The 13805-nt window shown below is 48.6% G+C and overlaps 1 protein-coding gene across 1 annotated transcript in view; it reads right to left on the bottom strand.

The window, feature by feature from the left end:
• The window catches only part of Cpsf5 (cleavage and polyadenylation specificity factor subunit 5), a 262303-nt gene that overhangs the window by 233236 nt on the left and 15262 nt on the right, over positions 1-13805 (bottom strand). The window lies entirely within an intron of this gene.

Below are 13805 nucleotides of genomic sequence, written 5' to 3' on the forward strand. Positions count from 1 at the left end.
CTATCAAAACTACACTCGCCACCCGAAGGAGTTACTATCGTTTCTTACGCCGATGACTGCACAATAAAGGCCACAGGCCCGGGCCCACAGATCGATGAGCTTTGCCACAGAATAAACGGCTACCTCCCTGATCTCTCCAGTTTTTTCGCCTCGCGAAACCTGGCATTATCACCGAATAAATCATCCGCGACCTTATTTACAACTTGGACGTAACAAATGTCGACCATTTTGAACATCCACGTTGATGGCAATACGCTACCGACTGTCATACACCCCAAAATCTTGGGTGTGACGTTTGATCAGGATCTACATTTTGGTGAGCATGCAACCGCAATTGTACCGAAAATCCAGAGCCGTAATAAAATCCTCAAATATCTTGCTGGCAGTACTTGGGGAAAAGATAAAGAAACGCTCATTACTACTTACAAAACAACTCCCCAGCCGATTGCATGCTACCCGTCCCCTATATGGTCGCCAACCCTTAAAACTACTCACTGGAAGAAGCTACAGGCCTGCCAAAATACTGCTGTCAGAATCGCAACGGGCTGTCTTCTATGTCCCCAGAGCACCATCTACATAATGAGGCGCGAATACTCCCTATCAGGGAGAGAAATGAGATGCTAACCAAACAGTTCCTGTTGAATACAGGTTGAACAGGTATCTGATTGATGAGCCAACACCGCCCAGGGGCTTAATGGGTCATCTCCGTAAGCATTATGAGGAAATACGGCACCTGATAACTCAGCCGTATGAAGCCAAAAAACACAAGCAGGTCCTCAGTGAACTCCACAAAAAGGCGTCGAACCTTTATGCCGGGAATTGCCCGGTGAATACAGTACTCAAAGAACAATACCCAAAACTTGCGGAAGAGGAACGCACACTCCCCAGGGAAACACGAGTCACTCTAGCTCAACTTCGATCTGGATACTGTAACAGGTTAAACTCTTTCCTATCCAAAATCAACCCCGACATACAAAATGTATTCCCCGCTTGCAATGTGTCCCCACATGACACCAATCATCTCTTTGATTGTAATGTGGAACCAACGCCTCTAACACCCCTTTCATTATGGTCCACCCTGTTGAAACAGCAAGTTTCCTTGGACCCCCGTTAGAAGATATTGATGACAATTTGTGATCGGCCGCACCTATTGGATGGGGCGAAGCACTGCTACAACAACAACAACAACAACAGGCCTGCCAAAATACTGCTCTCAGAACCGCCACGGGCTGTGTTCTTATGTGCCCAGAACACCATCTACATAATGAGGCGAGAATATTCCCCTTAAGGGAGAGAAATGAGATTCTAAACAAACAGTTCCTGTTGAATACCCAGATACCTGGGCATCCCAACAGACATCTGACTGATGAGCCAACAACGCCTAGGGACTTAAGGAGTCATCTCCGTAAGCATTTTGAGGAAATACGGCCCCTGAGAACTCAGCCGTATGAAGCAAAAAGTGGTGAACTCCACTAACAGACGTCGGGCCTTTATGTCAGGAATTTTCCGGTAAACCCAGTACTCAAAGAACAGTGCCCAAAACTTGCGGAAGAGGAAAACATACTCCCCAGGGAAACGCGAGTCACTCTGGCTCAACTTCGTTCTGGATACTGCAACAGGTTAAATAAACTCTTACCTATCCAGAATCACCCCCGACATACCAAATGTATGCCCCGCTTGCAATGTGTCCCGACATAACACCAACCATCTCTTTAATTGTAATGTGGAACCAACGCCTCTAACACCCCTTTCATTATGGTCCACCCCTGTTGAAACAGCAAGTTTCCTTGGACTCCCGTCAGATCTTGAGATCATCATTATCTACATCCCTCCTGCCACCTGTTGCCCCAGTGGATACCGCCCTAATATCAGCGCCTTACTCACTGGCAATAATCGCATTATCTTAGGCGATTTCAATGCCCATCACGATCTATGGCATTCAAACTTGCAGGCAGACAGTAGGGGTGAGATGCTGGCGGATCAATTAGAAGAAACGACGTTCTGCACAATAAACGGAGACGCCCCCACACGTATGGTAGGAAGCTGTCACAGTTCGCCGGATATATCAATCGTGAGCGCAGTACTCGTAAACTGTCTCAACTGGCAGCCGATGGTAACATTGGAATCCGACCACCTGCCTATACCCCAGCGGGTTAGGGCGTCAGAATATGCCCGCGGTAGGTATGCCTGTCGTAAGAGGCTACTAAAATACCATATTCAATGGGCTATGTAGCGCAACCCTTCAGGTTGCCAGCGCAATAAAAAGCTTCTCCAAACCTAATTGTCAACCTCATCTATCCGCGGCGAATCCTGTTTCACTAACAGACGAGCCTCTGGCGACCTCAAGCTTCTCATGGAACTTGGTGGTGGGGAGAGAGGGAATGTGGCCATATATATCGTTCCCGAGATGGTCGGGCTTAGTGGTGCTGTGTTACCGGAGCGTACGGGATCTGTATCCGCCAAAGGACCATCACATCGATAACACTCCCAAGCCTTCAGGGAGTAACCTTATCGCTACAACAACAACAACAACAACCACCTGCCTATGCTTATTTCGCTCGAGCGTACCGCCGACTACATCGTCACAGAAAAACGCACTTTCATAAACTTTAAAAAAGGAAAGTGGGACGAATACAAATCCTTTACAGACAACGGCTTAGCTGCCCTCCCTTTCCCGACTTATGCTCGCCAAAGGGAGCGTGCTTTCCGCAAGGTCATTGAATCCGCCTCGGCTCGCTTCATTCCCGCCGGTTGAATTCCCGAAATTCGACCTCTCTTTCCGGCTGAGGCCGCAAATTTAGCGAGAGAACGTGACCTTATAAGACAGCTCGATCCCGGCGACCCCAAAATAAGGGATATAAACCAACGTATCAGATTGATTGTGGATGAACACAAGCGGGCAAAATGGGAGGAGCACGTAAGCGGTTGTAACCTCTCTACGAGTGTAGGTAAGCTTTGGTCCACCGTCCCTATCAAATCCGTCTAAGCACAATGACAAAACTTCCATCGCCTTTGGCGACAAAGTGCTGTTGGATGCGAAAAAATGCGCGAGCGCTTTCTGCCGACAATATATGTGACCCGGTCTATGAAAAGTTTGCTTATGACTCAAAAAAGAAACTGCGAGAAACAGCTGTTACAGATAAACAATGCATTTCTTCAGGACGTTTGTGCTCTTATTTTTTTTTTTAGTCATAAGCCACCTTTTCATAGGCGGGGTCACATATAATGCATTCTACGGTCGACAAAGATAGACGGGGGCCAACAGACACGCACATAAACGCGTCTCCATTTACCATCACCGCCAAAGAGGTTGAGGATGCCATCGGTCATGCTAAACCATCCAAAGTAGTGGACCCAGACGGCATAGCCATGCCGATGCTTAAAAGACTAGGGAAAGAGGGCTTCAAATATTTAGCGCATGTCTTCAACCTGTCTTTCCACCTTCGTCATTCACGAAAAATGGAAAATGGCCAAGGTGGTCCAGTTACTAAAGCCTGGGAAACCAGCTAACATAGGAGAATCATATCGTCCGAAATCACTCCTATCGCCAGTTACCAAGACGCTTGAAGCTATTTCGCTGTCCTACTTCAAAGCAGATTTGCAGCTAGCATGTCATCAGCATGGCTTCAGAAAACTCCATAGCACCACCACCGCGCTAAATTCCATTAGCACCCAGATAAATTGCGGTTTAAATCAAAACCCCCATTGCATTAGACCTATCAAAAGCTTCTGATACGGTCAACCATGGCAAGTTAGTGCAAGACCTGGAAGGGTCTACCCTTCCCCCATGTCTTAAAAGGTGGACCGCGAATTATCTAGGTAGTCGGCAGGCATCGGTGCAATTTAGGAACGAAACATCAAAACCAAGAAGAATTAAACAAGGGGTGCCACATGGTGGTGTCCTATCCCCACTTTTGTTGAACGTCTACATATCAAAGCTACTTTCGCCACCAGAAGGAGTTATTATCTATACCCCAAAATCTTGGGTGTGACGTTTGATCAGGATCTATATTTTGGTGAGAATGTAGCCGCAATTGCACCGAAAGACCAGAGCCGTAATAAAATCCTCAAATATCTTGCTAGCAGTACTTGGGGAAAAGACAAAGAAACGGAGAGAAATGAGCGTTTCTCAGGTGGTCGGATGCCAATGTTACCATCGGCTGCCAGTTGACGCAGTTTACGAGTCCTGCGCTCACTATAGATATATCCGGCGAACTGTGACAGCTTCCTTCCATACGTGTGGGGCATCTCCGTTTATTGTGCAGAACGTCGTTTCTTCTATTTGATCCGCCAACATCTCACCCCTACTGTCTGACTGCAAGTTTGAATGCCATAGATCGTGATGGGCATTGAAGTCGCCTAAAATAATGCGATTATTGCCAGTGAGTAAGGCGCTGATGTTAGGGCGGTATCCACTGGGGCAACAGGTGGCAGGAGGGATGTAGATGTTGATGATTTCTAGGTTTGCATCGCCTGACCGGACAGATAAGCCTTGACGTTCTAAGACACTGTCCCTGCGGCCGATGTCGGGATCAAATAAATGATATTGCACTGAGTGGTGTAAGATAAACGCGAGCCCGCCTCTATTTCCGCTCTCACGATCTTTTCTGTGGACATTATACCCAGAACAGGTGTGCAATGCAGATCTTGCTGTGAGTTTAGTTTCCTGAATTGGATTCTACACCTTCCCGGAGCAGTACCTTGCAAGGAGCTGCTGGGAGGATAACAATTTATGGGAGGGACGCAACAAATTAAATGGGGTTACACTGAAATGACAGTCCTTGGTCGGGAAAAATCCCGAGTCGCTCCGGTACATAGAACCGACTGCCTTGGGAAGCGCTGGAAGCTGTCTTCTTATGTCCCCAGAGCACCATCTACATAATGAGGCGCGAATACTCCCCATCAGGGAGAGAAATGAGATGCTAACCAAACAGTTCCTGTTCAATACGCAGAAACCTGATCATCCCAACAGGTATCTGATTGACGAGCCAGCACCGCCTAGGGTTTAAGGAGTCATCTCCGTAAGCATTATGAGGAAATACGGCACCTGAGAACTCAGCCGTATGAAGCCAAAAAACACAAGCAGCTCCCAAGGCAGTCGGTTCTATGTACCGGAGCGACTCGGGATTTTTCCCGACCAAGGACTGTCATTTCAGTGTGACCCCATTTAATTTGTTTCGTCCCTCCCACAAATTGTCATCCTCCCAGCAGCTCCTTGCAGCAGGACTGCTACATATTCTCTTACTCCGGGAAGGTATCGAACCCAATCCGGGTCCGTCTCCTGACCCCGGTCCTGAGAAATGGTTTTGCTGCATTTGCCAGAAAAGAATCTTTTTAGGACGGTCATACTCTGTTCAGTGTGTCTCGTGCAAGGGATGGTTGCATCGGACAGGTTGTTCTGGGCTTGATCCCAAAACCCGACGTCCACGTAACTTTTATAAATCTTTTGTGGCTCCTTGCTGATCACGCCCATGGGCGTCCCGTAGTCTACGCCTAAGCGTCCCCCCCCCCACTACCTTCCAGCAGCCTCGCTGCTCAGCAAGCCACAACAAGTACCCGCTGCTGCTCGCGCCCCACGGCGCCAACAACTCAAACAGCTGATACCACTCATAACTACTACCTTCGTAGTAGAGCTGGTAGCAATGCTGAGCATCAGCCCCTGCCCCCGTCTTCCTCTCGCCCCTTCTTTTCTGGCAGCAATCGTGCATGTCAGGGAAACAGACTCTTAGTCCCTACCTCCGTTTGCACCGTCTGCCAGCACAGAATATATAGGTTTGCGACATCCGCTCAATGCAGCTCCTGCCTTGGGTGGTGCCACTTTCCTAGATGTTCTGGTCTCCGCGACGGCAACCCCTCGACGGGTTTCATCGCGCCATGTTGCCAGGTCGCAAACCCAAATTATCCGGGTACCCCAATGCTTGCACAAGGGCGCCCAGTCCCAAGGCCACAACAGCAATTGCGTCCTGGCCTTCAACAACCTAGGCGTAGTCGCCCGTCACTTACCCCTAGAGTGGCGGCGTCACCCCTCATGCACTTCAGAATTCTGCAGTTAAACTGTACTGGACTAACTGGGAAGATTACGGAGATAGTCGATTTCATGAAGCGGCACAACATCCGCATTGCTGCGATTCAAGAGACTAAACTCACAGCGAGATCTGCATTGCAGACCTGCTCTGGGTATAATGTCCACAGGAAGGACCGCGAGAGCGGAAATGGAGGCGGCCTCGCGTTTATTATACACCACTCTGTGCAATATCATATATTTGATCCTGGCATCGACCGCAGGGACAATGTCTTAGAACGTCAAGGCCTATCTGTCCGGTCAGGCGATGCAAATCTAGAAATCATCAACATCTACATCCCTCCTGTCACCTGTTGCCCCAGTGGATACCGCCCTAAAATCGAGGCCTTACTCACTGGCAACAATCGCATTATCTTAGGCGATTTCAATGCCCATCACGACCTATGGCATTCAAACTTGCGGGCGGACAGTAGGGGTGAGATGTTGGCGGATCAAATAGAAGAAACGACGTTCTGCACAATAAACGGAGACGCCCCCACACGTATGGTAGGAAGCTGTCATACCTCGCCAGATATCTCAATCGTGAGCGCAGAACTCGTAAACTGCGTCAACTGGCAGCCGATGGTAACATTGGCATCCGACCACCTGCCCATACTTATTTCGTTCGAGCGTACCGCCGACTTCATCGCCACCGAAAAACGCACTTTCATAAACTTCAAAAAAGGAAAGTGGGAAGAATATAAATCTGCAACAGACAGCAGCTTTGCTGCCCTCCCTATCCCGACTGATGCCCGCCAAGGGGAGCGTGCCTTCCGTAAGGTCATTGAATCCGCCTCGGCATATTTCATTCCCGCCGGGAGAATTTCCGAAATCCGGCCCCACTTCCCGGCGGAGGCCGCGAGCTTAGCGAGGGAAGGCGACCTTATAAGACAGCTTGATCCAGGCGACCCCCCAATAAGGGATATAAACCAACGCATCAGATTGCTTGTGGACGAACACAAGCGGGCGAAATGGGAAGAGCACCTAAGAGGTTGTAACCTCTCTACCGGTGTAGGTAAACTTTGGTCCACCGTAAAGTCCCTATCGAATCCGACTAAGCACAAAGACAAAGTTTCCATTGCCTTTGGCGATAAATTGCTGTCGGATGCGAAAAAATGCGCGAGCGCTTCTGCCGACAATATATAATGCATCCTACGGTCGACAAAGATAGACGGAGAGTCAATAGACACGCACATAAACACAAATTCAGCGCGTCAACAATCACCATCACCGCTAGAGAGGTTGAGGACGCCATTGGTCGCGCTAAACCATCCAAAGCAGTGGGCCCAGACGGCATAGCCGTGCCGATGCTTAAAAACCTAGGGAAAGAGGGTTTCAAATATTTAGCGCATGTCTTCAACCTGTCTCTCTCCACCTTTGCCATACCCGAGAAATGGAAAATGGCCAAGGTGGTCCCGCTACTAAAGCCTGGGAAACCAGCTAACGTAGGTGAGTCATATCGTCCGATATCTCTCCAATCGCCAGTGGCAAAGACGCTTGAAGCCATTTTGCTCCCTTATTTCCAAGCACATTTGCAGCTAGCCCCTCATCAGCATGGCTTCAGAAAACTCCATAGCACTACCTCCGCGCTAAATGTCATTAGCACCCAGATAAATTGCGGTTTGAATCAATACCCCCACCATAGAACAGTACTCGTAGCGCTAGACCTATCAAAAGCCTTTGATACGGTCAACCATGGCTCTTACTGCAAGACCTGGAAGGGTCTACCCTTCCCCCATGTCTTAAAAGGTGGACCGCAAATTATCTGGGTGGTCGGCAGGCATCGGTGCAATTCAGAAACGAAACATCAAAACCAAGGAGAATTAAACAAGGGGTGCCACAGGGTGGTGTCCTATCCCCACTTTTGTTTAATTTCTACATATCTAAGCTACCTTCACCACCGGAAGGAGTCACAATCGTTTCCTACGCCGATGACTGCACAATAATGGCCACAGGCCCAGGCCCAGAGATCGATGAGCTATGCAATAAAATAAACGGCTATCTCCCTGATCTCTCCAATTTTTTCGCCTCGCGAAACCTGGCATTGTCACCGACTAAATCTTCCGCGACCTTATTTACAACATGGACGCCCCAAATGTCGACCATATTGAACATCCACGTCGATGGCACTACGCTACCGACTGTCCTACACCCCAAAATCTTGGGTGTGGCGTTTGATCAGGATCTACATTTTGGTGCGCACGCAACCACAATTGTTCCGAGAATTCATAGCCGTAATAAAATCCTCAAATCCCTTGCTGGCAGTACCTGGGGAAAAGATAAAGAAACGCTCATGACCACATACAAAGCAATTAGCCAGCCGATTACGTGCTACGCGTCACCCATATGGTCGCCAAACCTAAAAACTACCCACTGGATGAAACTACAGGCCTGCCAAAATACTGCTCTCAGAATCGCCACGGGCTGTCTTCTTATGTCCCCAAAACACCATCTGCATAATGAGGCGAGAATACACCCCATCAGGGAGAGAAATGAGATGCTGACCAAACAGTTTCTGTTGAATACCCAGAAACCTGGGCATCCCAACAGACATCTGATTGACGAACCAGCACCGCCTAGGGGCCTAGGGAGTCATCTCCGTAAGCATTTTGAGGAAATACGGCACCTGAGAACCCAGCCGTATGAAGCGAAAAAACACAAGCAGGTCCTTGGTGAACTCCATTGATAGGCGTCGGACCTTTATGTCGGGAATTGCCCGGTGAATCCAGTACTTGAAGAAAATATCCAGAACTCGCGGAAGAGGAACGCATACTCCCCAGGGAAACGCGTGTCACTCTTGCTCAACTTCGTTCTGGATACTGTAACAGGTTAAACTCTTACCTATCCAGAATCAACCCCGACATACAAAATGTATGCCCCGCTTGCAATGTGTCCCCACATGACACCAACCATCTCTTTAATTGTAATGTGGAACCAACTCCTCTAACACCCCTTTCCTTATGGTCCACCCCTGTTGAAACGGCAAGTTTCCTTGGACTCCCGTTAGAGGATATTGATGACAATTTGTGATCGGTCGCGGCTATTAGGTGGGGCGAGCATTGCTACAACAACAACAACAGCTCCTCAGTGAACTCCACAAACAGGCGTCGAACCTTTATGCCGGGAATTGCCCGGTGAATCCAGTACTCAAAGAACAGTACCCAAAACTTGCGGAAGAGGAACGCACACTCCCCAGGGAAACACGAGTCACTCTAGCTCAACTTCGATCTGGATATTGTAACAGGTTAAACTCTTACCTATCCAGAATCAACCCCGACATACAAAATGTATGCCCCGCTTGCAATGTGTCCCCACATGACACCAACCATCTCTTTAATTGTAATGTGGAACCAACGCCTCTAACACCGCTCTCATAATGGTCCACCCCTATTGAAACAGCAAGTTTCCTTGGACTCCCGTTATAGGATATTGATGACAATTTGTGATCGGCCGCACCTATTGGATGGGGCGAAGCACTGCTACAACAACAACAACAAAGAAACGCTCATTACCACTTACAAAGCAATTCGCCAGCCGATTGCATGCAAGCCTAAAAACTGCTCACTGGAAGAAGCTACAGGCCTGCCAAAATACTGCTCTCAGAACCGCCACGGGCTGCCTTCTTATGTCCCCAGAACACCATCTACATAATGGGGCGAGAATAATCCCCATCAGGGAGAGAAATGGGATGCTAACCAAACAGTTCCTGTTGAATACCCAGAAACCTGGGCATCCCAACAGACATCTGATTGGTGAGCCAACACCGCCCAGGGGCTTAAGGAGTCATCTCCGTAAGCATTATGAGGAAATACGGCACCTAAGAGCACAGCCGTATGAAGCAAAGAAACACAAGCAGGTCCTCAGTGAACTCCACAAACAGGCGTCGGACCTTTATGCCAGGAATTGCTCGGTGAATCCAGTAATAAAAGAACAGTACCCAAAACTTGCGGAAGAAAAACGCACACTCCCCAGGGAAACGCGAGTCACTCTAGCTCAACTTCGATCTGGAGACTGTAACAGGTTTAACTCTTACCTATCCAGGATCAACCCCGACATACAAAATGTATGATCTGCTTGCAATGTGTCCCCACATGACACCAACCATCTCTTCCATTGTAATGTGGAACCAACGCCTCTAACAGCCCTCTCATTACGGTCCACCCCTGTTGAAAGGGCAGATTTCCTTGGACTCCCGTTAGAGGATATTGATGAAAATTTGTGGTCGGTCACACCTATTGGATGGGGCGAAGCACTGCTACAACAACAACATCGATAACACTCCCCAAGGCCTTCGGGAGTGTCCTAATCGCTACAACAACAACAAGGGTGGACCATAATGAGAAGGGTGTTAGAGGCGTTGGTTCCACAATACAGTTGCAAAGATGGTTGGTGTCATGTGGGGACACATTACAAGCAGGACATATGTTTTGTATGTCGGGGTTGAGTCTAGATAGGTAAGAGTTTAACCTGTTACGGTATCCAGATCGAAGTTAAGCTAGTCATGGGACTGTTTGGGTCGCAATTCATTTCTCTCCCTAATGTCGAGTATTCTCGCCTCATTATGTAGATATTGTTCTGGGGACATAAGACAACCCGTGGTGGTTCTAATGGCGATATTTTGGCAGGCCTGCAGCTTCTTTCTGTGAGTAGCCTGTGAGCTTCCCAAGGCAGCCGGTTTTATGTACCGGGGCGATTCGGGATTTTCCCCGACCAAAATTACATTTCAGTGTAACAAGACCGTCGTTTCTTCTATTTGATCCGCCAACATCTCACCCCTGCTGTTCGCCTACAGGTTAGAATGCCATAGGATAATGCGATTATCGCCAGTGAGTAGTGCTCTGATATTAGGGCGGTATCCACTGGGGCAACAGGTGGCAGGAGGGATGTAGATGTTGATGATTTCTAGGTTTGACGTTCTACGACGCTGCGCTGCGGCCGATGTGGGGATTAAATATATTGTATTGCACTGATTGGTGTATGATAAACGCGAGACCGCCTCCATTTCCACTGTTGTTGTTGTAGCAATGTTTCGCCCCACCTAATAGCTGCGACCGATCACAAATTGTCATCAATATCCTCTAACGGGAGTCCAAGGAAACTTGCTGTTTCGACAGGGGTGGACCATAATGAAAGGGGTGTTAGAGGCGTTGGTTCCACATTACAATTAAAGAGATGGCCAGTGTCATGTGGGGACACATTGCAAGCGGGGCATACATTATGTAGGGTTGATTCTGGATATGTAAGAGTTTAACCTGTTACAGTATCCGGAACGAAGTTGAGCCAGAGGGACTCGCGTTTCCCTGAGCAGTATGCGTTCCTCTTCCGTAAGTTTTGGGTACTGTTCCCTGAGTACTGGATTCACCGGGAAATTCCCGGCATAAAGGTCCGACGCCTATTTATGGAGTTCACCAAGGACCTGCTTGTGTTTTTTCACTTCATACGGCTGGGTTCTCAGATGCCGTATTTCCTCAAAATGCTTACGGAGATGACTCCTTAAGCCCCTAGGCGGTGCTGGTTCATCAATCAGATGTCTGTTGGGATGCCCAGGTTTCTGGGTATTCAACAGGAACTGTTTGGTCAGCATCTCATTTCTCTCCCTGATGGGGAGTTTTCTCGTCTCATTATGCAGATGGTGGTCTGGGGACATAAGAAGACAGCCCGTGGCGATTATGAGAGCAGTATTTTGGCAGGCCTGTAGTTTCTTCCAGTGGGTAATTTTTAGGCTTGGCGACCATATGGCTGACGCGTAGCACGTAATCGGCTGGCTAATTGCTTTGTATGTAGTCATGAGCGTTTCGTTATCTTTTCCCCAGGTACTGCCAGCGAGGGATTTGAGGATTTTGTTACGGCTCTGAATTCTCGGAACCATTGCGGCTGCTTGCTCACCAAAATGTAGATCCTGATCAAACGTCACACCCAAGATTTTGGGGTGTAGGACAGTCGGTAGCGTAGTGCCATCAACGTGGATGTTCAAAATGGTCGACATTTGGGACGTCCATGTTGTAAATAAGGTCGCGGAAGATTTAGTCGGTGATAATGCCAGGTTTCGCGAGGTGAAAAAAACTGGAGAGATCAGGGAGGTAGCCGTTTATTTTGTTGCAGAGCGCATCGATCTTTGGGCCTGGGCCTGTGGCCATTATTGTGCAGTCATCGGCGTAGGAAACGATTGTGACTCCTTCCGGTGGTGAAGGTAGCTTAGATATGTAGAAATTAAACAAAAGTGGGGATAGGACACCACCCTGTGGCACCCCTTGTTTAATTCTCCTTGGTTTTGATGTTTCGTTTCTGAATTGCACCGATGCCTGCCGACCACCCAGATAATTTGCGGTCCACCTTTTAAGACATGGGGGAAGGGTAGACCCTTCCAGGTCTTGCAGTAAGAGCCATGGTTGACCGTATCAAAGGCTTTTGATAGGTCTAGCGCTACGAGTACTGTTCTATGGTGGGGGTATTGATTCAAACCGCAATTTATCTGGGTGCTAATGACATTTAGCGCGGAGGTAGTGCTATGGAGTTTTCTGAAGCCATGCTGATGAGGGGCTAGCTGCAAATGTGCTTGGAAATAAGGGAGCAAAATGGCTTCAAGCGTCTTTGCCACTGGCGATTGGAGAGATATCGGACGATATGACTCACCTACGTTAGCTGGTTTCCCAGGCTTTAGTAGCGGGACCACCTTGGCCATTTTCCATTTCTCGGGTATGGCAAAGGTGGAGAGAGACAGGTTGAAGACATGCGCTAAATATTTGAAACCCTCTTTCCCTAGGTTTTTAAGCATCGGCAAGGCTATGCCGTCTGGGCCCACTGCTTTGGATGGTTTAGCGCGACCAATGGCGTCCTCAACCTCTATAGCAGTGATGGTGATTGGTGACGCGCTGAATTTGTGTTTATGTGTGTGTCTATTGGCTCTCCGTCTATCTTTGTCGACCGTAGGATGCATTATATATTGTCGGCAGAAAGCGCTCGCGCATTTTTTCGCATCCGACAGCACTTTGTCGCCAAAGGCGATGGAAACTTTGTCTTTGTGCTTAGTCGGATTCGATAGGGACTTTACGGTGGACCAAATTTTAACCACACCGGTAGAGAGGTTACAACCTCTTAGGCGCTCCTCCCATTTCGCCCGCTTGTGTTCATCCACAAGCAATCTGTTGCGTTGGTTTATATCCCTTATTTGGGGGTCGCCTGGATCAAGCTGTCTTATAAGGTCACGTTCTCTCGCTAAGTTTGCGGCCTCAGCCGGGAAGTGGGCCGGATTTCGAGAATTCTCCCGGCGGGAATGAAACGTGCCGAGGCGGATCCAATGACCTTACGAAAGGCACGCTCCCCTTGGCGGGAATCAGTCGGGATAGGGAGGGCAGCAAAGCGGTTGTCTGTAAAGGATTTATATTCTTCCCACTTTCCTTTTTTTGAAGTTTATGAAAGTGCGTTTTTCAGTGACGATGAAGTCGGCGGTACGCTCGAGCGAAATAAGTATGGGCAGGTGGTCGGATGCCAATGTTACCATCGGCTGCCAGTTGACGCAGTTTACGAGTTCTGCGCTCACAATTGAGATATCTGGTGAGCTGTGACAGCTTCCTACCATACGTGTGGGGGCGTCTCCGTTTATTGTGCAGAACGTCGTTTCTTCTATTTGATCCGCCAACATCTCACCCCTACTGTCCGCCCGCAAGCTTTAATGCCATAGATCATGATGGGCATTGAAACCGCCTAAGATAATGCGATTGTTGCCAGTGAGTAAGGCCCTGAT

Source organism: Eurosta solidaginis, chromosome 5 (genome assembly GCF_040869045.1).
Source record: "Eurosta solidaginis isolate ZX-2024a chromosome 5, ASM4086904v1, whole genome shotgun sequence".
Taxonomy (NCBI): Eukaryota; Metazoa; Arthropoda; class Insecta; order Diptera; family Tephritidae; genus Eurosta; species Eurosta solidaginis.